General features: G+C 40.5%; 1 long non-coding RNA gene across 1 annotated transcript; it reads right to left on the bottom strand.

The window, feature by feature from the left end:
* Positions 1–1,277: 1,277 nt before the first annotated feature.
* LOC108512357 (uncharacterized) lies at positions 1,278–21,624 on the bottom strand. The gene is made up of 6 exons (XR_001880573.1): positions 21,589–21,624; positions 16,228–16,328; positions 12,896–12,931; positions 10,046–10,164; positions 5,854–6,020; positions 1,278–1,425 (listed from the first exon to the last, which is right to left on the bottom strand). It is a non-coding gene; the product is annotated as an uncharacterized LOC108512357 (long non-coding RNA).
* Positions 21,625–24,083: the final 2,459 nt, after the last annotated feature.

The following is a 24,083-nucleotide window of genomic DNA, read 5'->3' on the forward strand; positions in this document are numbered from 1 at the left end:
GCCTCCCAAAGATTTCAAGAGTATTGTGACACGATCCTAACAATATCATCTGTTACCTGTGCACTTGTTCCTTCAACATAATAAACATGCACTTGTGCCAAAAAATCAATTTACTCAGCGATTCAAATTCTATGCCACCGTTATTAGTTACTATATACTCAAAACAAATTTTCATGAGACAGGTGTGTGCTGGGCTATTTTGGAACATCCAAGAAGTCTAACGACTGAAGCACCATAAGGTGCTACTTATATGCACACTATGGTGGAAAAATGTATTATTCCAAAGTACCACCAAGATACCAGAGAAAGTGCCAATTTTATATGTGTCGATTTCAGTTGTAATTTTCCTGTATACTCACTGAGGGTCATAAGCCATAAATCTTACGTTGCCCCATGTAAGTTACCATTTTCATTAAAAACCCATATCCTTCCTACAGCCAGTACTTGAAACACTGGCACCTTATGCAGTCTAAGTACAAGTCTCTCAGCCACTACTGCTTTGTCTAATAAACTCATGGGACTGCATCGTGATATATACAATAGACAATGACATAAATTTCCAAACTGTGTAAGTAAAAGACAGTCAAGAGTGGTAAGTGCATTGTATATGTAGATATAATTAGGAATACAATTGCATTTGTTCACATATTGTTGTGGGAATGGATAGAGGTTAAAAACACCCATTAAAATCAGATTAAATTTAATTAAAAATATTCTGAATTATGGTCATAGCAGAAAGAATATCAATAATTTTTTAAGAATATGGATCATTGGCCAGGCGCAGTGGCTCATGCCTGTAATTCCAGCACTTTGGGAGTCCAAGGTGGGCGGATCACCTGAGGTCAGGAGTTCGAGACCGGCCTGACCAACATGGTGGAACCCCATCTCTACTAAAAATACAGTATTAGCTGGGTGTGGTGGTGCATGCCTGTAATCCCAGCTACTTGGGAGGCTGAGGCAGAAGAATTGCTTGAACCTGGGAGGCGGAGGTTGCGGTGGGCCAAGATCATGCCACTGCACTCCAGCCTGGGCAACAAGAGTGAAACTCCATCTCAAAAAACAAAAAAATTAATTAATTAATAAAGAATATGGATCCTTCTATAAACCATAACAGATAAGCAATATGATGCCAAAGAAATAAGCTCTTTTGTCTGTTAATTTTAAGGCTTTCATTTTCCTAATCACTACTTAATATGATTTTGTAACAGATGTTGGCTTTTGTGGCCAATGGAAAACTCCAATAAGTGACTTCACATCCTTACCTCCAGTCTCTGTGCTTTATCTTTGTGAAGAAAACTAAATAGAAAGTACAGGTCATGGTCATTTGCCAAGGCACGCAGGTCGAAGTAATATTTTGCATAGACACTGGCAGATACATGAATATTAAACTCAAGTAGCTCCAAGAAACACTTCTCCATCTTGCTCCTGGGGGAGGAGAAACACAATAAAACCAACATAGGACAATTCTAGTCAAGTGGGTTATCTTTAAAAATATCATTCTGAGCTACTAGGATGCTCTAAATTCTGTTTTGAAACAAATAAAGGCTGCCTGGTCGGGTTCCTACACTGATATCCAAACAAGACACAGCTGCTTGGGGTCTCTTCTGCATCCCAGCACCCCAAGTTTGGGATGAGGGAAAGGTGGAAGCCTCTTCTGCACTCCCACTGCGGACTCGGGGTTCATTCTTCAGAGTTCCCTTAGTTGGGCAGTTGCACAACTCAGACTCCGTGCTCACTCACGAGCCCCGCAATAGCAATCACATGACAGGCATGATGGGTGCCATTTATTAGCTCTGAAGGACCTCCAGGCATTTTTACCAGGACGACAATAGGAAGGGGCTTACTGAAGTAGAGAAGCACCAACAGGAGGACTGGGTGCATCACCACAGCAACAAATGGACCCATGGAGAGCTCCCCTATTATCTCAGAGGAGGAAAACTCTAAGGCTACAAGAAGGATTCATCCCAAATAAATACCTGAGCAAGCTACATTCTGTGGCAAAAAGAATCCCCTTCCCTCTGCTCCAGCACACAAGGCTATGTCAAGGGGGCATAACTCAAGTTTCTGCTCACCTTAGTATTATGAAGAGTTGAAACTGCCACTATGACAGGGCAAGGATATTCTTTAATTTCAAAGGCAGAAAAATCAAGGAGAGACATTTTGGCTAGACTAAACCCATTTTATGATGTGATTTCTAGTAGGGCCCTGACCTTACACACGCAGTGTTGCTCCTGAGTTGGGAATGCAACCCTGAAGTGCTCAGCATCTGTCACCCCTGGCCAGAACGGGATGTGGGGGAGTTGAATGCAGTGGAACAGGAAAGGGCTGGGAGCCATCCTCTGCCACATGGTCATCCAGCCGCCCTCACCAAGGCTAAATTAATAGGTACACAGTTAGAGTAAATCTGGCTGTTTTCAGAGTAATCCCTGTAATGAGTTAATTGCTTAAAAATGATCAGTATCTGAACAATACATTTGGTTTCTTCGTTTGAAAATTTTAGTATTTTACCCACTGGCTAAGTCAACAAATACTTGATGTTCTCCTGTAAGGGGGACAGTTAGATCATGAGCCAAGATGTGGTGATCTCATTTGCTGAACTTAAAACCCAGTTGAACCTACTTCCAAAATTAATTTTCTGTTCACATGTCCATAAGTCTATAGAAATTTAAATATATATATTTGAAGTATATATATATAATTTGAGTTATATGTATAATTCAAATAATACATGAATAGATAGCTAATCAGGACTAAACTTATTACAGGAATTAAAGGCACTTCACGATCCCTTTTTATTTTCTTCACTCGTACATTGTAACTGTGTAGAAATACAGTACTTCACAGAATTAACATATTAATAGAAATTTAATCCTGAAGAAAAGCATTCTGTGTATAGAATATGCATCTTCTGGGCTTTGTGGTTTTTTAAAATGGCTAGATGATTGAATAGCATACCCTTTACAGACACAGCAAATTTTCCAAATAGCGGCTACTTAGTTTAACTTACTCTTTAGAAGGGAAATATATTCTAGGGAGACACATAGATGTTGGAAAGTTTTAAGAAAAGTCTGATGGACACCAATTTTTTAACTATTACATTTACACTCAAAATGGGACCATTGCAAACAGTCAACAGCAGGGGGCTGACACAAATGTCTATTAAACACTTTGACGTAATGCTTTTCAACTTCGCAAGATCATAAACAAGCAGCCTGTTCGGAGCATAGCTCCTGGTGTTTCTCCATTCACACACCAACAGCACTGTTTGGAACTGGTCTTCTTGGAACTGGGCTCTGCCCCCACTGCTCCTGGAGCTCACTTCTGTGGAACCTGCACATATCCCTGCATGCTCTCTGATCCTGTGACTAGAACTCAGAGCCCCAGCCAGCTTAACTGCAGGTTTTGAGAACAATTCAGCTGTCATAATGGTAGAACTAAGTGTTCATGATTACAAATTTGAAACTGCCTTTGCAAAAACTGTAACTGAGAAAATCATGACAGTGAAAGAGAGCTGATCTAACTGACTTCATCTTGCTTCTAACCTCCAAGCTGTCCTTGTTCATTCCTAGGCAAAGGCCAAACTAACTTTGGGATGAACTTAGTTTAGGGTTTAACTTTGAAACAAAGACGGTAACAGCCCCTTCCCAAAACAAACCTGCTTCCTGCCTAGGGACTAGACTGCCTTTCCAAGACTAACAAATAGCCACAAGATTAGAAATTATGGTTTAGGAGTCATGTGGCTGAAGGCTGCAAGAGTCTGAACCTCCCCATATTGCTCCTGGGAATAGCATCACTATTGTTAAACCTAAGATCCAGAGCTTGAGATATTTTGCAGGCCCTGTATTGGGATCAGGTGGCACCACTCCAATCAATAAACTTGGCTCATCTGGTTTTGTGGCCCCCACCCAGGAGCCGACTTAGTGCAGGAGGACAGGTTCACCTCTCTCTGATTCCATCTCTGATGTGACCAATCAGCACTCCCCACTTTCTGACCCCCCTATCCACCAAATTATTCTTTAAAAAACCATCCCAGAGTTTTTGGAGAGACTAATTTGAGTAATAGTAAAACTCTGATCTCCCGTACAGCTGCCTCTGCATGAACTAAACTTTTTCTCTATTGCAATTCCCCTGTCTTCATAAATCAGCTCTGGCTAGGCAGCAGGCAAGGAGAACTCAGGCAGTGACAAATCTTGCTTCCTTTGAGGGACCAGTTTGCAAATTGATGACTATGATCAAGGCCACTTTAGTGTTTGCAGTGTCCAAAGTACTTCTATTAGTTTCAAGTTCATTTGCTGTCATACTCTTTGCTACAATGGCTACCAGAAATACCACCATGATCACTTGGTTTACACTATTAGCAAAGTGGTGTCAACAATAGATTTTTGGTTTTGTTTTTGAGACAGAGTCTGGCTCCATCACCCAGGGCTGGAGTGCTGTGATGTGATCACAGTTCACTACAGCCTCAACTTCCCAGGCTCAGGCAGTTCTCCCACCTCAGACTCCCAGGTAGCTGGGATCACTACAGCTGCCTGTCACCATGCACGGCTAATTTTTTTTTTTTTTAATTTGTACGGACAGGGTTCACCGTGTTACCCAGCAGGTCTTCAACTCCTGAGCTCAAGCAGTCCACTCACCTCAGCCTCCTGAAGTGCTGGGATAACAGGCATGAGCTACCGAGCTCAGCCACAAAGGGGTCATTTTTAAATGTAGATATACACTGAGGTATATCTACAATAGACACTATATCTGCAATTGCAGACATACACTGAGGTGATTCAGAATGATAGTATTATCTGGAGTCATGGACAAAGGTCACAAAACTAACTTGTGCCACTGCCTGGAATGATCTTGATCTGCTGCTGCTGCTTAATGTGAACAAGAGCTGCTCCCTTGTCTTGCACAGATGCAGCCTGCACAGCTGTCCTCACTGTCCAGCGGGTACCCAGGAAGGCTCTGCTGGAAACGCCTCCCTGCTTACCCTGCCTGCCAGCTCCAGGGCCCTTCCCTTCACAGCAGTCATGAGGCTGGATTGGAAGGGAGCCCTGGTGAAGCTGTGTTTCAGTGTCATGTTGGTGCATCTGGGAGGAACTCCATGACTCTGCAAGGCTCCTCGCACTCTCATGGACAACTCCAGACCCCAATGTGCTGCTGCGGATGTCTGAGTACCCATGGAGCCTTGTGAGTGTGGTGGGCATGGGGAGATGCCCCAGAAATGCTTCTCACACTGCGGGAGGCGAACATGGGAGCTTCTGACTCAGGCTGATTTCCAAACACATGCAATACTCCCAATGGGGAGGGGCCAGGGCACGGGAATCTGTGACTATTTAACTTCATATCTCAAGGTTCCTATAAAAACAGATCTTCAGAAAAAAGGGGGAGGAAAGGACCAGCAAAAGCAACTTCACAATGGGTGTCTTAGGTTGAAGCTATAACTTCTCCATAGTCCAGAGCCCTTAAGACCTTAACAGTGGCCAATTATTTCAAAGGCCAGGTGTTTTCCCCTTAAAAAGGGACTGAAACTGGCAGATAGCTTCTAAAAAACTGTAAAGGTATTTACTGTACTGTGTCATTCTGATAGTACACTTGTATGAGTTTTGCCAAAAAACAATCAGAAAAATACTTTTCATTTTATCCAGGAGGTTATTACAACAATAACACATCAAGACCTACCCATGAATGCCAGAAAATATAAACTGTTATACTAAAGCTGGATAGAGAGAAGTCTGTGGCCTTATGCCTATTTCCTTTGTCTGCACAATGAAACCTATAAAGATATTTTCTACAATGTTAACTTGGAGAGCAAATGAGATAGGGAAATTGGTTACACATGTCGCCAAAATCTTACAAACTCACATGTTCTCAACTGCAATGTCCTTGGGATTCTGGCTGTCATTCACACTGCACAGACCACGATTTCTCCAAACCTTGGAGGCAAGAAGCATGGCTCCAAGGACAATCTTTTTTCAATTAGTAGGACAAAGATCAATGTTAGCACTAGTTAAAAGTCGTTCGATGTACACCTGCAAAATAGAGCACTGCTCTTTGATTTCAGTTCAGTGTAAGTGTGGTGATACAAATATTTAAGAATGAAAGATTTCTTCTGGTTTTGACCAGAAAGTAAGTGCCTTTTATTCTTATGTTCTGCAGAGACTTTGCTCAGACAAAGCAAGAGGCCAAACCACAGTCATAGTCAGATACCTCTGCAGCCTACTCTGCCCATAGACATTTCCAGCCCAATTTCGGTCACAGGGATGACTGGACATCCCTGTGGGCATGAAGAGAGGCACCATCAGCCCCTTCACACTCATGAAAGGCAGCACAAACTCAGGCCCAGTGCAGATTAAGTTGTTCAAGCAACACTCCAGTGCCGTCCGTGTGCAGTGTCACACGTGGCTGGCAGGTAGATAGAAACTTTACAGGTGTGCCATGCTTGAAAATGTAACACCCAAATGATACTGACAACACTGCTGTCTTCTTTTCACAATAACTAACAGGCTCTTGGGACACCAGCTGAGGAACTGCGGGTCAAGAGCGCTTCCCAATGACTGCCATGCAGACAGCATGACAAGCGGTCTCTGTGGCTGAGAAATAGTTCCCATATTCAGTGCTTGATAAGGAAGGCATGTGTATGAAAGGAGAGTCCTGCCCACAGCCCCTATTTTCCACATCTCCACAATCACTTCATGAAAACTCATTTTTTGTCCTACAGTATCTGCATTCAGTCAGTTCAGTTGGCTTTTAGGCAGAGACAGCTGTCGTCCTCTGTTTCCCTGGGGTTCCTCTCAACCTGCCAAGCAGTTTGTGAGACAACCTCAGGAAGTATTTCTATTTATCCAATTTCTGTCCTATAAAGAACTGGGTGAGGGACCAGCTGAGTGAAGGTGACAGAGGTAAGCTGGGAGGCATTGCTACCCCAGAGAGTGCTCTGCAGAAGAGTATGTCTCTATGCTACTTGATGTTTTTGTATCAAGACCAAAGGAAAATAGTTCATTTTAAGAGAGTTCATTCATTGTCTGAAGGTTATCAGATTGGCGGCTCAGATCTGGCAATGTTCTCCAAACTCAACTGTGTTTTCAAAATCAAATGGCTGTTGAACGTGATATGTTCTTATGAGAGATTCTGCTCCCTTTCCCCCTAACTCTGCACGATTGGGTATCATAGGAATGACCCTCCCTCCTAGGGTTCAACTCCATGGGACTCGTTAGAGAGCACTTAAACAGTATTGGCGAGCCCTCAACCTCCTGTCACCTTTACTGGTAAGCTGTACTTGCTGACACTCACTAATACCACTTGCCCTCCTGGGTCAGTGAGAAAGGTCCTTTTTTAACACCAACTCTTCTATCAGCACGGTGGATCCCATCCCACTTTTGCAGAACACTGTTCCCCAAATCACCTCTTCTTGAAGACTTTCTCCCTCTCTGCCAGAGATTTTTCCCAATACAAATGTGTTTCTTGTTCCCATCCTGCTCCCCACAGCTCCCCAGAGGCATCCTCTCATTTGCTCACAGCATCAAGCCCTGTTGCCAGCTCCTCACCTCCCATCTCTCCTTAATCCACCTCACCCAACCCCATCACTCACCTGAGACTCCTCTTGCCAAGGTTCTCAGAGTCTTGACCTATAAACCAGAGCCCTTCACCCCAAGTCTCCACTCCCCAAGCTAGCCTTATTCTTGTCCAGGTAATTGCCATTGGCTGAGCTCCTAGGGACTAATACTTACATGTGAGTTACCCTGTTCCATTCTGTGTGCAATGCCTCTGTGCCTACCTTCACTGGTAGGCTGCCTGCTTCAGATTCTGAGCCGCCATGGGTTACAGCTCACCTAAATCACCCTAGCTGCTTCTTGATCCTCTTCTCTGCCCCAATCTTCCTCCCAACTGCGGTCTACTCTCCCCAAAGCAGTCGCCATCACCTCTTAAATTAAGAACACTGTACTCCCCTGCTCAAGATCTGCCATGAGTACCCCCATCAAACTGGAATAAAACCTGAACTTCTTCCCATGGCCTGCAAGCCAAAGGGCTCTGTGAGCCGTGGCACTGCCTGTGCGGCCTCATCTCTTCCATTCTTTCCTTTATTCCTCTCACCACATGGGCCCCTGCTGTTTGTTCCTTGAACACACATGAAATGTGTTCCTGTCTCAGTCTTGGCACTCATCCCACTGCCTGTCATGCCAGCCCTCCTTATTGTCCTTGCTTTATAGTCAGGTCACTGTTCAAATGTGATCCTCTAGAGAGGCTCTTCCTGATCATTCTATCTGAGATAGTGAGCCCCTCCCATCACTCTCTCTTTATCCTGCTTTGTTGTTTTGCTATTTTCCATAACCTAAAAAAATGCTTTCCTCATTACAACATAAGCTGATAAAGACAAGCACTGTGTTCAACCTGTCCTCTTTACCCCAGCAGTTAGGAGAGTGGGACAGGGTCGGCATCCAGCAGGTGTTTATGGAATGGACAACTTCTTGCAGCATTTAGCACTGTGACCACAGCCTTTCCTATCTTGAACCTGTATTCTTCTTTTATTATCCTTTCCTGCTTTTCCTCCTCCCACTCTAGCCACTTCACTGGGGGCTTGTCCCTTACATGCTGATAGTCCTTACAGAGCTATCTTCTGTCTATCTTCTTTTTTTTCCTTTTTAGAGATGGGGACTTGCTATGCTGCCCAGGCTGGACAGAAACTCTTGATCTCAAGTGATTCTCCTGCCTCAGCCTCTTGAGTAGATGGGATTATAGGTGTGTCCCACCATGCCCAGCTTCTCCACTTTCATTCTAAATACTTTCTCTGCATTTGAGCAGCTACTCTCTTTTTTTTTTTGAGACAGAGTTTCGCTCTCATTGTCCAGACTGGAGTGCAGTGGCACGATCTCGGCTTACTGAAACCTCTGCCTCTCGGGTTCAAGTGATTCTCCTGCCTCAGCCTCCTGAATAGCTGGGATTACAGGTGCCCACCACCACACCCAGCGAATTTTTTGTATTTTTAGTAGAGACAGGGTTTCACCATGTTGGTCAGGCTGCTCTCGAATTCCTGACCTCAGGTGATCTATCTGCCTCAGCCTCCCAAAGTGCTGGAATTACAGGTGTGAGCCACTGTGCCCAGCCTTGAGCAGGTGCTCTTACTCTTCATTCCTTATTTCCAGTTCAGATTCATGCTCCAGTCCCATAGATCCAAATGTTGACTGCACACAGCCACTCTGCTATCTTACAGGCGCACCAAATTTAGCCTGTCTACAGTGAACTCCCCCTTCTTCCAATCCAGCTTTCCTTCCAGCTTCAGCTCTCTCTCTCTCCAGCTGGAAGTTCCACTCCTGCTTCCCGCCAGCATGTGCTGAAATTCCAAAGGGCCTGCAGCTCGATGAAGAGGCCTGCACCTGATCCAATCCCACGGAGGGATTTCTATGCAGGTGCCTAGCAGAAGCCTTCTTTTCTAAGCTCTAGCCGGATGCTAAAGGAGAGGGTATCTTTTATCTCCTGGCTGTGTGGTTGACATTCCTCTACAGGTTAGTGTGGGGAGGGCAAACCAATCCCAGTCATCTGAAGAGGACTTCATATTCAGAATGAGTCTCACCACAGGAATTGTGTGAGAATGACGTAGAGGTGAGGACACAGCCACGGCTTAGCAGGCTATCTAGCAAAGCCTGTGTCCAAGCCTTACTGGTTCCACATTCCTGAGCTATTTCCGGAGCAGACACAAGAGGTCAGCAGGAACAACAAAGCATTCAGAGCAGCAGCTCCCAGTGACTGCATGCATCAGAAGTGCCCAGGGAATATGGCCTGGGACTCAGCTTAGACCTACATTGGAATCTGTTGAGGGAGAAACCAGAAATCTCTCCTGCTGCCTTTAATAGCAATTATTCTGTGATAAGAAAACAATGGCATCATTTTAAACCATAATGATGATTAAACTCAAATATGTGTATTTACTTTGCTTGCACAGGTTTCTCTTAAAAGATCTGATGATAATTTCAGGAATCTACTTTTAGTTAGAAACACGGCCATACACTGTGTAGGAGACCAGTTGTTAAAGATGCTTTTTAGATAAGAAATATCTTACCAAAGCTGCGATTGCACATGGAGCTGTTAGTTTTATGACTTGAAAAAGAGTACAGAAATATCTGAAAATACAGTTGCGTTTGGGATCATGCTCGAAGGATTTCCCTGGAGCCTTCTCTTCTGAAAGAAGAAAAAAGGCAATATAAATATCCACTCAAGAAAACTTTTTAGACCGCTTAAGATGGCAGTGTTCACATTTGTGCCCACGTGTCCCTTGCAACAATTTTGATGGGATAAGTGTCTTTTAATTTTAGAAATATAAACAGCGGGATCTTAAAATATTTTTGGTTTTCTGCAAACATAGGCCCTAAGGTGGTCCTGTGGCTATCATATATCTGAAGAAGGAAGTTTTTAAATTTTTATAGCATTTAAACTGATTTAAATTTAAATTGTTTTCTAATTCTATTCACAGACATTGTGCATATTTGTTAGGACTACTTACAAATACTTATATTGTTTACTGCCATAGACAATTATTTTTTTATATGACACATTTTGTTATTTGTATGGTATATTTACTCCCTTTAGTGCACTAATTAAACAAAGCTGCAAGTCAGCTCTTGCTCCAGCATGCCCACTTGACAACACTCCTTATATAAGATGATTAAACACAACAGAGGGAAGACTTAAAGGTGGGGTGATTTTGACTTCAGCATGAACTAATAACACAACTCCCTATGAACAAAAATGAATCTCAAGAAAGTGTCACTTACTGAACAGTGGATGTATTGGGCTCATCAAAAAAAGCCAGAGATCTATTGTGGTACTATAAATAAGAATTGTGCATTTAAGAAATAATTGGAATTTGTCAACATCTGTAGTAAAGTTCTGCTGGGAGCTAGGGCCATGGGGGTGGAGAGAGATAGCCTCATTGTTTGCTTTGGTAAATTCCGTTCACCAAAAGTTTTTGCAAATTTTTCCCTGGATCCTGGTCTTCAGAGAGTTGCTTGACCTCCTTTTTCTTCACACATAGTGTCCATGAACTGGTGAATCTTTTTCTAACATGGATGATCCAGATTGCCTTTTAATATCTGACCACCACTAAACATGCAATGGGAATATAACACATCTGTTTTACCCCCCTACCCTCATGCTGGAACACAAGAACACTTCTATAAAAGCAGTAGTGGTGCAATAAAGTTTTTAGAGCTTTTATTAAATGTGATATAGATTTCAGATTTCCCAACTTTTCTTTATCATTACTTTGCTCATGTTAAGTAGTTTGAGTTACAAACTTAATTGCCTGTTTAATTTAAAAGAGGCCAGTCTTTAATGAAACTTTAAAAATCTAACACAGTTGTGTGCTCACTTAGAAACCAGTGTTTTCCAAATGTGGTTTGTGGACCCTGAGATTTGCCCTAGAGGCCCATGATGTCAAAACTTTTTTTTTTTTTGAGACAGGATTTTGCTCTTTTTCACCCAAGATGAGCACAGTGGTACAAATCATGGCTCACTACAGGCTTGGCTCCCTGGGCTCAAGCAATCCTTCTGCCTCGGCCTCCCAAGTAGCTGGGATGAAATGTGCACACCACCATGCCCAGCTAATTTTAAATTCTTTTTTGATATAGATGGGGTCTTGCCACATTACTCAGGCTAGTCTCAAACTCTTGGTCCAAGTAATTCTCCCACCTTGGCCTCCAAAGTGCTGGGATTACAGGTGTCAACCACCACCTATGGCCCAAAATGTTCTTATAAGAATACTAATTCAATCTGAGAAGCTGATTGAAAATAAAACATAAGAATAATTTATTACTTTCGGAAAGTATTAAGACATTGCTTGCTTTCTCACTGTGAACACTTGTAATGATTTCATAAAAGCAAAAGTGGGTATAACTGCTGGTTTCTCAGTATGAATAAAGGCCATGATGCCAAATTATATTAGTATTCATTCCACTCTTCACTGCCCCTTGCAGTTTTTGTTAAAGTAGCCTGCTTCACTTAATAATGTCCTTGATGAAACAGTAAAAATATAATGGTGTTATTAAATCCTGAACTCTCTTTTTAGTATTCTAAGTAGGAAGTTCACATAAAACACTTCTGCATACTGGAGTATGGTCATGTTAAAGAAAAGCACTTGTGATTTAATTGTGCGCTGAACAAGCCAATTTTTCACAGAACACCATTTCCATCTGAAAGTATGACTGACTGTCATTCTCAAAAAAGAAGTCAAGTGAGTCTGTCATTTCAAGGAAAATAACAAGAATTTGTTGTCTATAATAAAGCTAAAGCTTTCAAGCTGAAAATCAGGACTTGGAAAACTCATACCTACTACTGGGAGCTTGACAGTGTCTCGATATTTGAAGACATTTTTATAATCATGGTGATACTTATGAAAGTGAGTTTTTTTGACACTATATATGAACTGAAGTAATATTTTCCAAATAGCCAGTGCATAATATTATAAAAGCCAGTGAGGGGAAAGATCCATTTATTGTACAAGAAAGATCCATGAGTATTAGTGGAATGAATTCATTGATATGTACAATCCCATTATAACTGTTTTAATAAATCAGCATTTGTGAAGTTTTGATGTGGTTAAAGGATACCCACAATTACTTGAAAGCTTTAAAATACACATTTTCCTACTATATATTTGCATGAGGCTACTTCATCTTTTCTTTCTTCTTTACAATAAATTGCAAACAAGACATAAACAAATACACTTTGAGATCCTCAATAATTTAAGGGTTAAAAGACTCTTGCAGACCGAAAACCCCACAAATGATTCACTTTAATACTGTAAGATAAGCACTCTACAGCTTATAATGTCTATAGTTAAAACCTAACAGCGTGTGTCATATTATACAAAGTGATGAGCTGGAGTAACAAGGCAGGTTTTCAAAGAGCTCACCTGTGCTTTATGTTGTAATATATTGCCAAAGTCACACTGTGGAGGGGAAAAAAACATATTTGTAAGAACTGATTTTATCATTTGTTAGGCCTGAATATATGTTTTTAAAAGGAGAGGAGGGAATTCTCTTAGTGGCCCTGAAATCTTCTCATTCAAAACAGTACCATATGAGCACTTTTCTTTTGTTTTAGCTCTCTGGCTTTATAGTGAAAATAGGAGAACCAAAATGCTAGGCAATATGCTGTTAGAAGATGTTTCTGCTGATGGTTATTATATATAAATAATTACATATTTTCCCTGTCACTTGCTCTTCTACCCATAGAACCTTTCATCCCATGCAAGTCACTCACATCTATGTGTACATATGCTTACATTTAGGCCATATAGTAGTGTTTTGCTTTTTTAGTGGCTAGGCCCTGCATTTCAGCTGATTTAGTTCACCATCACCTACTCACCCATTTGTCATTATTTCCCTAAAAGCACATAATGAATGTGCTTTATGCCAGATAAAGTAACTTAAAATCACCTATGCATAATTATTAGTGGAAAATTTATTAGTAAACATAATGCACACAAAAATTGATGACACTTGTAGCTATCCTGAAATAAGCAGCACCAAACACACAGTGTAACACCGCATCATAAAATACTCATGACAGGTATTTCCACATTCGTTTAAACAAAATATTAGTGAACAAATACAACCTACTCTTTAGATGTATGTTACTGTGGTCCTAAGTCATCCTCAGATGTTGTGTGTCAGCAAACAGAGGCTTCTCTTGGATAAGTTCTGTGCTTCCATTTGCCCTCAGCATTTAAAATGAGGCTCAGAATAACTTGAGAAGGCAAATTTGGGTCGTAAAAAGTAGGCCTTACAACATTATTGGCATCTAAGATGGATATTTCTATAGCGCCTCAAACAGTTTCATCTCCAAATTGATTTCAAAATCACAGAACTTAGAGTTACATGCTGAAAAGGACCACTGAACCTTACATGACACCCATTTTACAAATAAGAGAACCAAGGCTTCAAACTGATTTGCCCAAGGTCCCCACATAGTGCTTTTGTGAACTGCAGGTGTTCACAAAACACCATGGTATGGTTTAAATTTAAGCATATGCACACATACGTAGAAATGACTTGCACAGACCAAAGGCTCTATGGGTAGGAAAAAGAGCAAATGACAGGGAAAACGTGTAATTAATACGTTAGAACCATCACTCCTCCATGCAAAGGAAGCAGTGGCCCCCCTTGTTTGCTGCACACTGGATCACCCGAGGAGCTTTTAAAATGGCCTCACCGCCAGCTGGAGACATTCTGATTTAATTGGCATTGGGTGTGATTTGGGCATCAGGGTTGTTGGTAAAGTTCCCCAGCTGATTCCAATGTGCAGCAAAGTTTAGGAATGACAGTTAGGGTTAAGGTCAGAATCATCTGGGATGCTTTTATCCATATAATGATGCCTCACATACTTAACCGTTTTTCTAAAAGGCTTGTGAGTGCCCAGAGATGGAGAGAATGTGGAGCTGGGAAGATGCATGTGTTTGCAAACATATATTTTGAAGAAACATTTATATGTGATTCTAGTATGGCTCACTCATCCCTTGGAGAACAATGGACTACTAACCATGAAAAACATTTTTCAAAAGCCAATTTGCTGTATTAATTTGCTCAGTAAATCTTATTTAATCAAAGTAAATATATCAAACGATCCCTTCTGAAATTTGAGAGCAAATTAAAACTAACTGTATTTCAAAAATAGACTTCTAGGCCAGGCATGGCAGCTCATGCCTGTAATCATAGCACTTTGGGAGGCTGAGTTGCGTGGATTGCTTGAGCTCAGGAGTTTGAAACCAGCCTGGCCAACACAGCAAAACCCCGTCTCTAAAAAGGAAAAAAAAATCTGTTTTAAAAAAACTTGTAAGACTTAGATGACGCTGGAAGAAAAAGCAGAACCTCTACTTGTTTGAGCAAGGTGAAGCTTAACAACTACTTTTGAATTGCATACTGAAACATCAGAATCTTTTGAAATCAGAAGAAACCAGGGACTTGCGCCGAAACAGTGCCTTTTTACTTAGGGTTGAATACAAATATTAAGTGATGACTCCATAGAGGCCAAAGCTCAGGGCTTTAGACATAGATGGAGTCTAGTTCCTACTGAAACAGAATTTGATCTCAGTAATTGTTATACCTGAGAGAGGAAAGTGACATTATTATGAGTAAATTTACCATTTTAATTAAACTAGGTTACTGACAAATTAGCTTAAAAAGCTAGTACATTAGAAACAAAATTAAGCTTGTAAGCTAGTCATGTTTATAGACTGGAAAGTTAAGTTAGGGATAAGGACATTAACATTCAAAGGTAGACTTCTCAAACTGTTTTCCTGAAAATCAACACTCATAATCTAGGGAGATGTTAATAATGTTCCCTGGCCATCTCCAATGGAACTGGGCTTTGTTGTGACTTTTTAAAAAGTATTTATTTTATTTTATTTTATTTTTTAAAATTTTATTTTATGACAGAGTCTCTCTCTGTTGCCCAGGCTAGAGTGCAGTGTCGTGACCTCTGCTCACTGCAAGCTCCGCCTCCCGAGTTCACACCATCCTCCTGCCTCAGCCTTCCAAGTAGCTGGGACTACAGGCGCCCGCCACTGCACCCGGCTAATTTTTTGTATTTTTAGTAGATACGGGGTTTCACTGTGTTAGCCAGGATGGTCTCGATCTCCTGACCTCCTGATCTGTCCGCCTCAGCCTCCCAAAGTGCTGGCATGAGCCACCGTGCCTGGCCTATTGTGACTTTTTAAAGAAACTTGAACCCGTCGTTCAAGGGTGTTTTGAAAAGTCATGTGTGATTGTGGCCTATGAAGTGCTCGTGCATGATGGGAAAATTTAAATGCAGATACACTATGGCACCACTGGAGGACAAGCTGTTCCTTCTTCCAAGAGTACTTTCCAAAGTAGTACTCATCGTCTTAGGCCTGTAGCCCATAAAGAACTAATAATTTCTCCCAGAAACATCCAATAAAAAGCACCTCTCTTTCCCATTAGGTTCAACACTGTCATAACATAAATGCATCAAATAAATAGCTACACTATTTCTGGGATTGCTTATTTGCTATCTGGCTTTCCCTTCTGCCACACAGCATCTGAGGTTAAAAGAGAAACAGAAAATTCATATTTAGGTCCCAGCAATCCATATATCATTGACATCAATTTCTTAAACTGCTTGCTGAAAAGGGAAACCAAATGGCTGAGATGACAGAGGATAGCTGGGATGCTTTTAGCATATGGGCGTCTGTCACTCAACCCTTGGAAGCCTCATTGTACTCACCTTTCTAGTGTGTGTCTAAGATCAGGCTGGCTGACTATGCTGTTATCTAGCAATATGGTAGAACATGAGCTGTATTTTCTATCAAGATGCTATGGAGGTATCTGAAGGAGAAAGAAGATAGAGAAAAATGTCACAGTAGGCTGAACCTACAAAAGTGTGGACTGTTTTCCTTAGTCAAAATGTCCAACAATAAAGCATTAAGGTATTTCTTATGCCCCGTGACCTGCCTGAGTGTGGTATCATGAGCAGCTCTATGGGAAACTCATTGGGGGTGCTTCACTTCCGCAGGTGATGTTCGAGGAATGGGTTATAAAATGCTGCCCTTGCTATGATACCAATCATCAAACCTGGCTCTATTATGAATTCCCTTTATAAATAATGGGAAAAGTTTAAAATAAAATTTCATGTTCTTTTAATTATGCAGTAAAAAGCAGCTGAGATTTTCTATTTCTATTATTCATTAACTACAACAAAATGTCATATATTAAAAAATATTGGCACAAGACCATTTTTATTGCAGCAAATAAAGACCTAATACTACATTCACTAAATTGCTAATCCTAATCCTAAGTGTGCTCATTCAAGAGACAGTGTGATAGAACCAGCATTTTAGAGTCAGAGACTGTGTGCTAGGGCGGCTCAGTGACCAAACAAGTGAGGGGCCATAGGTTTCTCTGGGCCTGTTTCCTTGGGGGAAGATAGAAAAAGTACTGCTTTAAGACTCTCTCACATCTGAAAATGAGATGATGAAAACAACTTCGGGAATTTAACTGTCACTTCATGTTTACATAAGACTGCTATTACATTACTCAAATGAGAACCTCTGAGAATACTTTGCATTCATTTCAAAAGTTGATTGATTTTATCCTGTAAGTTATTTGACACACATCATGGCACTTTCCTGCCTCACTCATGCTGCTCTCTGCCCGGAATAGCCATTTCCCCCTTGTCCCAGCAAGCTTCACCTCCTCTGCCTTCTGGGATCCCTCTGCCAGCAGCCACACCACAAAACATTTCCGGTTTTGTGTACTCCTCAGTTTAATTCACCGTTTGCTACATGATAGCAACTGCCTGCAGAGCATCCCTCTGGTGAGAAAATAAGCCTCTCCAGGGGAGGGAGGGCCCTTCCTCTCCTACCTGCAGCTGCTGAGCACAGAATGTTGGAGAAATTAAGGAGTTCAATGAGTGCTTGACAAGTTATTTAAATCAGTTACAATTTGAAAGGTAAATCTTCCTACAGTTACAAATCGGTGAAAATCTATCTGCAGTGCTATCAGAGAGGTTACAGTGAACCTTTCCAGCCCTCTAGAAAATAAAGTATCTCTAAAACACTTTAAAAGTATCTATGCATTTGTCAAGAGTGCAACAGTCAATATGGAAACTGCCTCATCTATGTTTAAAAAAATGCTCTTCCTGGCTGGGCACGGTGGCTCACTCCGGTAATCTCAGCAGCTTGGGAGGCTGAGGCGGGTGGATCATGAGGTCTGGAGTTCAAGACCAGCCTGGCCAAGATGGTGAAACCTCGTCTCTACTAAAAATACAAAAATTAGCTGGGTGTGGTGGTGGGTGCGTGTAATCCCAGCTACTCAGGAGGCTGAGGCATTCCAGCCTGCGTGACAGAGCAAGACTCCGTCTGAAAACAAAACAAAACAAAACTCTTTCTTAAAAATAATGGCAGTAACCAAATCCTAGTTACCAAATAGTTGAAGAGATCAACAGCATTATTTAAAATCACAAAATACCAGTTATTTTAGCTTTTAAAAAAATAACTCAGATGAGCCTTCCTTCCTCCTGTTGGGATATGCTTATCTGCATCGTTATCACACTCTTCCATCAGGGCCTCCCACAAGTACATAAAAGACAGGGAAGGGAGAAGATCTAGTGATTGTTTATAAAAGTACACAGTATTTAAAAATTGCCTGTAGCCAGTAATCAGAAATATCCATACAGTCTAACACCATTTTGCTTGTTTTAGATGCTTTTTACTGTAAATTCACTTACTTCTTAACAAAAATCCCAGATGTTTTTGAACAATATTACTATATGAAGGACCAAATTTTCCTTCAAGGTAGAAATGTTTTAACTTTAGCTAAACTCTTATGTTTCTTAAGCTATTCTATTAATATGTATACTTTACATTAACAGTGTGTGTCGATGTACATACTTTTATTGCCTCAAAAAACAAATATACTATGAAAAATGAAAATTGACTCATTCAGATACTTTCACTCCAAATGAAAGAAGGTATCCCTTAAGGTCACTACTATTAGGGGTAATACAGCTTAATACTACACCATAACAAAAGTTGTTTCTGAGGAAAAATCCATATATGAGAATAAAAGAACAGAAAAAAAATATATACCCAAACACAGACTAGTTGATACAGCTTTAGATGATATCTGTCCCCATTTTGTTCTATTTAAAATTTCGTATAGTAAACATATATTGTTTTTTTTTTTTTTTTTTTAATTCTTGCTGTTTCTCACCCTGGAGTGCAGTGGCCTGAACTCACCTCACTGCAATCTCTGCTTCCCAAGTTCAACCAATTCTCCTGCCTCAGTCTCCTGTGTAGCTGGAAATACAGGCATGTGCCACCATGCTGGACTGATTTTTGTATTTTTAGTAGAGACGGTTTCACCATGTTGGCCAGGCTGGTCTTGAACTCCTGGCCTCAAGTGATCCACCTGCCTCAACCTCTCAAAGTGCTGGGATACAGGTGTGAGCCAACATGCCCAGCTCTCAAGATCACTTTTTTCTCCCAATTTTTTCACAAGACATGTTTCAGATATTTTAAAAATAATTAATGACTTTTAGCTAACTTAAAAATTTCTAACACTTTGTGCACTAACAAAAACAGTTCCATCTATGTTGTACAGCAATAGGACCACATGGCAGGTATAGAGTTTGAATAGAATTCTTACACAAGGTCTGAGTGGAAAAGTGTAATATGTTTATTGTAGGTATAAATAGAAATTGTCTGAATTAATGTATAATTATGTCAAATTTAAACTTAGATTTACACTTATATATGGGTTCTAAATTTGCATTAAATATGATGGATTGAGCAGAAATTTATTTTCTCTTCCTTCTGAAATCTCATTAGCATTAGTCATAAAATAAACATTATATACAGGACCAAGAGACAGGATAGACGGCAGATGATTCTGAGTCAATGTTGTGAGTTGAAAAGCAGATAGAGGAGTGGCAACTGACATGGAAGCACAACTTTGGAGCTGGCAGGGAGTGACTGGAACAGAAACAAGCAATCTTGTTTGAAGAACCCAACCCAGGCTCCAAAATCAGAGGCACATGGTACCTGGGAAGGTAGTGTGAAATATACAAGACCAGCAAGTTCAACTGTAAATCTGTGCTTAGAGCCTCAAGTCTACCTCTCCTCCCATCTTATAAGGAATTTGGATGTGTATTCTCTGGATATATTATACCTGAGGGTTTCTGGGCTCAGAGCTACAAGGGCTGAAACCTGGGAAATGGGAATAAATTGCACACACAAAGTGAAACTCCACCTTCCTTCCCAACCCTGCTTCTGGAAAGCCAGCAGCCATGCTTGCACTGCCTAGGCAGAAAATTGGGAGACCCTTCTTGGAAGAAAACGGAAGCAATGCAAAGAAAATACCCTCATACCCTCATATGATACACTGAGGTCCCCCAAAACAAAAGCTGACTTGACCTCCAAATCCCCACAATGAGACCCCTCAGTGAACAAAGGTCCCGCTTCCAAATAGAGAAAGCCAAAGGCCACCATACATCTGAGGGAAGTCTCCAATAAGAGTTCAAAATAACAGGAAAAAGGAATTCCTGGGACCAGTAAAAATTCAGGAGCAAAACTTTTTAAAAAATCTTAAAATAATCTCCTTAAGGAGATAAAAAAGTCAATAGAAGAGTTAGCACAGAAAGTCAAACAATCTCTAAGAAGCAGAGCAAAAGACAAATTGGAAAATAGGAGGGGAAGAAATTAAAGACCAATACAGAAATACTGGTCTAAGAGGCTCAATATCTGAATCATAAGAATATTAAAATAATAATAATAGAGAAAATAGGACAATTCTCTAAAAGAGATAGTCTGCAGACTTAATGGCCGCAGTAAAATAAAAGGTTCCCACGAAGCTGTATTATACAATTTCAGAATCCCAGGAATAGAGAAGGTCCTAAAAAGCTCAAGAAATGTAAAAATGTGTTAAATATGATGTATCACACAATGGCAATAGTTTCAAGAACAGTATAATGAAAACACAATACAGAAATGTCTTCAGAGCCATGAAATTTAGTTTTCGCTGTAGGATTTTATACTCTATAACAAAGGAGGGGTTTTGAGAGAGGCTAGCTCTCTATACATGTATGCCCATGAGCTTTTCCTCAGAAACTGTGCTCCAGCACCACTGGGGAGTAACACAAGGCAGAGGGCAATGCACAGTCTAGGACTCAGGGATCCAACATGAGTGGTCACAGAAGAGTTCAGAGAGGACTCCCAGGCAAACAGGCTCAGGGCAGCCTAGGGAAACACAGTCCATCCTGGAGGAGGAGAACCAAAGGCCAAGGAAAGTTGCTTCCAGAGAAAACATGGAACATATGTTTTAGTAGATAAAATATTATTTTTGATAGGCATGTAACAAATGTTACAACACTTGGGGAAGAATAGCTTTCAAAAAAGAGGCAAAGGAACATAGTCAGAAAATTAATTCCACACACAAAATAATGAAGGATGTGAAAACAAAGAGGCCAGCTGGGGGCTAATGGTCGCATTTGGCTTTATGAGCTATCACGGGCTAGGAAAAGGGGGGTTATCTGGGAGAAGTGCAGACATATTCAGATTTCAGAATTATTTCAGAGAAACAATGAAGGATGTACAAGGAGGAGGCACAGTCAGAATACTACATGACTCAGCAGTGAATAATATGTGCATGGTCATAATCATGTAAATATCAATTAGTGATTTAATAAAAAATGTGTTTCAGGTGGAAGAAACGGGGAGGGAAACGAGGTCACAGTGGAGTGAGGAAGCTACTCTTTCACCTGCTATGACAGGAAGTCAGCAGAAAGTGTTGAAGAAAGTGGATTTAGCTATTTTTAATTTTATTGGAATACAAAAGATTAAATATTTAAGGCAGATATTTTTATCACAACCAAATTTTGTAACTTAAATGTCAGACACCCTTAAACATGGTCACAGTAAGCTAAAGACTTACTTAAAGTATAAATCTGATACTTAGGAAAATACAAGAGATTTAGAAAATCCACCAAAAAATGATCATGCTAATAGCACTGACTTCCTGTTAAATTTTTAAGGAATCATGACAGAGTTTTAATTCAAACAATTTCTTAACTTTTCAAAAGCTTACTTACATAATATAGGTGAGAGCTCCTCCTCTTTTCTTGCACTAAGAATGAAAAAATAACTAATCAGTTCTGGCATAAATACCATAGAATAAAAGTAGTTGCTAATCATCTGATTATCACTATATAAAATGAGATAAAATTCCATTTTTAAAAATTCTTACCAACAAAATTTATAATTTAAATAATCTGGCAGGATGAATCTCATAAAGTAAAATCTAAAAATATAATTTTACTTTTTGACCTAACAGATATTCTATTGCATAAAAATGAAAGAATTCCCACATACATAAGGAAAGGCAAAACAAATTAAGCAATGTGTGTGCCCTCCAAATCTCATGTTGAAATGTAGTCCTCAGTGCTGGAGGTCGTGAAGTATTTGGATCATGGGGGCAGATTCCTCATGAATGGATTAGTGCCATCCCCTTGGTGATGAGTGAGTTCCTGCTCTGAGTTCATGCATGATCTTCTTGGGTTTTTGTTGTTTGTTGTTGTTGTTGTTGTTGTTCTGAGATGGGGTCTCACTCTGATGCCCAGGCTAGAGTACAGTGCCGTGATTATGGTTCACTGCAACCTTGACCTCCTGGGCTCATGTGATCCTCCCACCTAAGCCTGTGGAGTAGCTGGCGCTGCAAGCATGCACCACCACACCTGGCTAATTTTTAAATGTTTTGTAGATACAGGGTCTCATTATGTTGGCCAAGGCTGGTCTCAGACTCTGGCCTGAAGTGATCTGCCTGCCTCAGCCTCCCAAAGTGCTGGAGTTACAGGCGTGAACCACTGCACCTGGCCTGATCTGCTTGTTTAAAAGCAGGCAACACCTCCCACTCTCTCTTGCTCCTCTCAATATGCGAGAGATGACTTCACCTTCCACCATGATTATTAGGTTCTTGAAGCCCTTGCCAGAAGCAGATGCTAGCACCACACTTCCCGTACGGCCTGTAGAACTGTGAGCCAATAAAGCCTCTTTTCTTTATAAATTATCCAGTTTCAGGTATTCCTTCATAGAAATGCCAAAATACAGGACAGATGAGAAATTTAGCTAGTAAAAAATTTACCTATTGTATATATGAACCCCTAAGCAGTAGTGTTTTCTGATTCTACATTTACACATAGCTTACTTTCATTACCAGGATCTGATAGCTGACAGCTCTAAGAACCAGTTTCTGGCCAGGAGCCAATCTCTAGATGCACTAGAATCCCTGCAAGCATCCCAAATGACTTATCAGTCATCTACTAATATGTCACTAAAAAAAAAAAAAATGGGTCTTTACACAACTGAAAAGTAGCCTATCTTAAACTCAAATGTTAAAATGAGTGTGCTAACATAACTGAACATGGCATCCTCAGCACACAAAATCATTTTGTTCTAACACAGGTCCGAAGGAAAAAAGCTACAAGGAGGACTTGGGCCACACTTTGTTCCCTACAGTGCCTCCTGCTTTGAAGTTGAACTGGTCTCACTGACACACATTTCTCACTGCTGAAGGGATAGGGACATGGGGTAGGTTTTCTTCTACTTCCATATACTCTGTGTGTGAGAAGCCCATGGCTCTGGAAGAAACTGAGAAATACAACAATCCTAACCAGAAGTTACCAGCTCAAGACAGGCAAAGTCGACACAAACCATGAAAATGCAGGGGAGAAACCCATGTTTTATTGTGTGGCATTACTTCAGATGTTATTATAGAATCTCCACTTCTTGTATTCTTGCTATTGAAAATAACCGAAAAACATGGTGTATGGCTTTTTTGAAAATAAAGTGAGATTTAACAGAATGTCACAAAAAATAAACAGGAGTACAGAAAACTACAGTTCTATTATCTTCCTAAAACAAGCAGGATGTGGAAATTTTACACTACTTTCACACACTAAGGCTAACCTGGAAAACAGCACAGGCCATGTTTACCTTTCCATTACATTCGAATGAAAAAGTTCTGAGTAGCATGAACATGGATGTGACAGGCTCGTGTGGTTAGAGCACTGTGTAAAAAGGAGGCCAGAATCACAGATCCAATCTAGAACAATGGATTCTTTTGATTTGTTCAAGTGAAATCCAAGCTGTAGCCTAAATCCTATCACTCATCATTAAAATGTACTCTTTGGAGCAAGGGAAAAATGGCAAAGATGTATGAAGAAAAAGGCATAAATCCATGACTACTAAACTAAATCATGTGGCCAATCAATTGCATTGATAAAAATGTCACCAAATGTGTAAACACAAAGTCCGCATGTTTCCATGAAAAGTGACAACTAAAGGAAATTATATCACATATTAATTTAAGACACGTAAGTATATGAAAAGTTGAAAAGTTTTAACTAATATCTGAGTTCCTCTAAATACTTTCTGTAATACACAAAACAGAAAGGTTATAGTTTTTTGCTTGGAGGAAGAAACAATATTGTCTTACCACTCATTTGATATTTTCTCAGGAAGAGTGAGCTTTCCCTTGGATGGTCAGAAGCAAAATCTGTAGAGGAAGAAGAAGGAAAAATGTAATAAT

The sequence above is a fragment of the Rhinopithecus bieti genome, unplaced genomic scaffold (genome assembly GCF_001698545.2).
Source record: "Rhinopithecus bieti isolate Rb0 unplaced genomic scaffold, ASM169854v2 scaffold_30197, whole genome shotgun sequence".
NCBI lineage: Eukaryota > Metazoa > Chordata > Mammalia > Primates > Cercopithecidae > Rhinopithecus > Rhinopithecus bieti.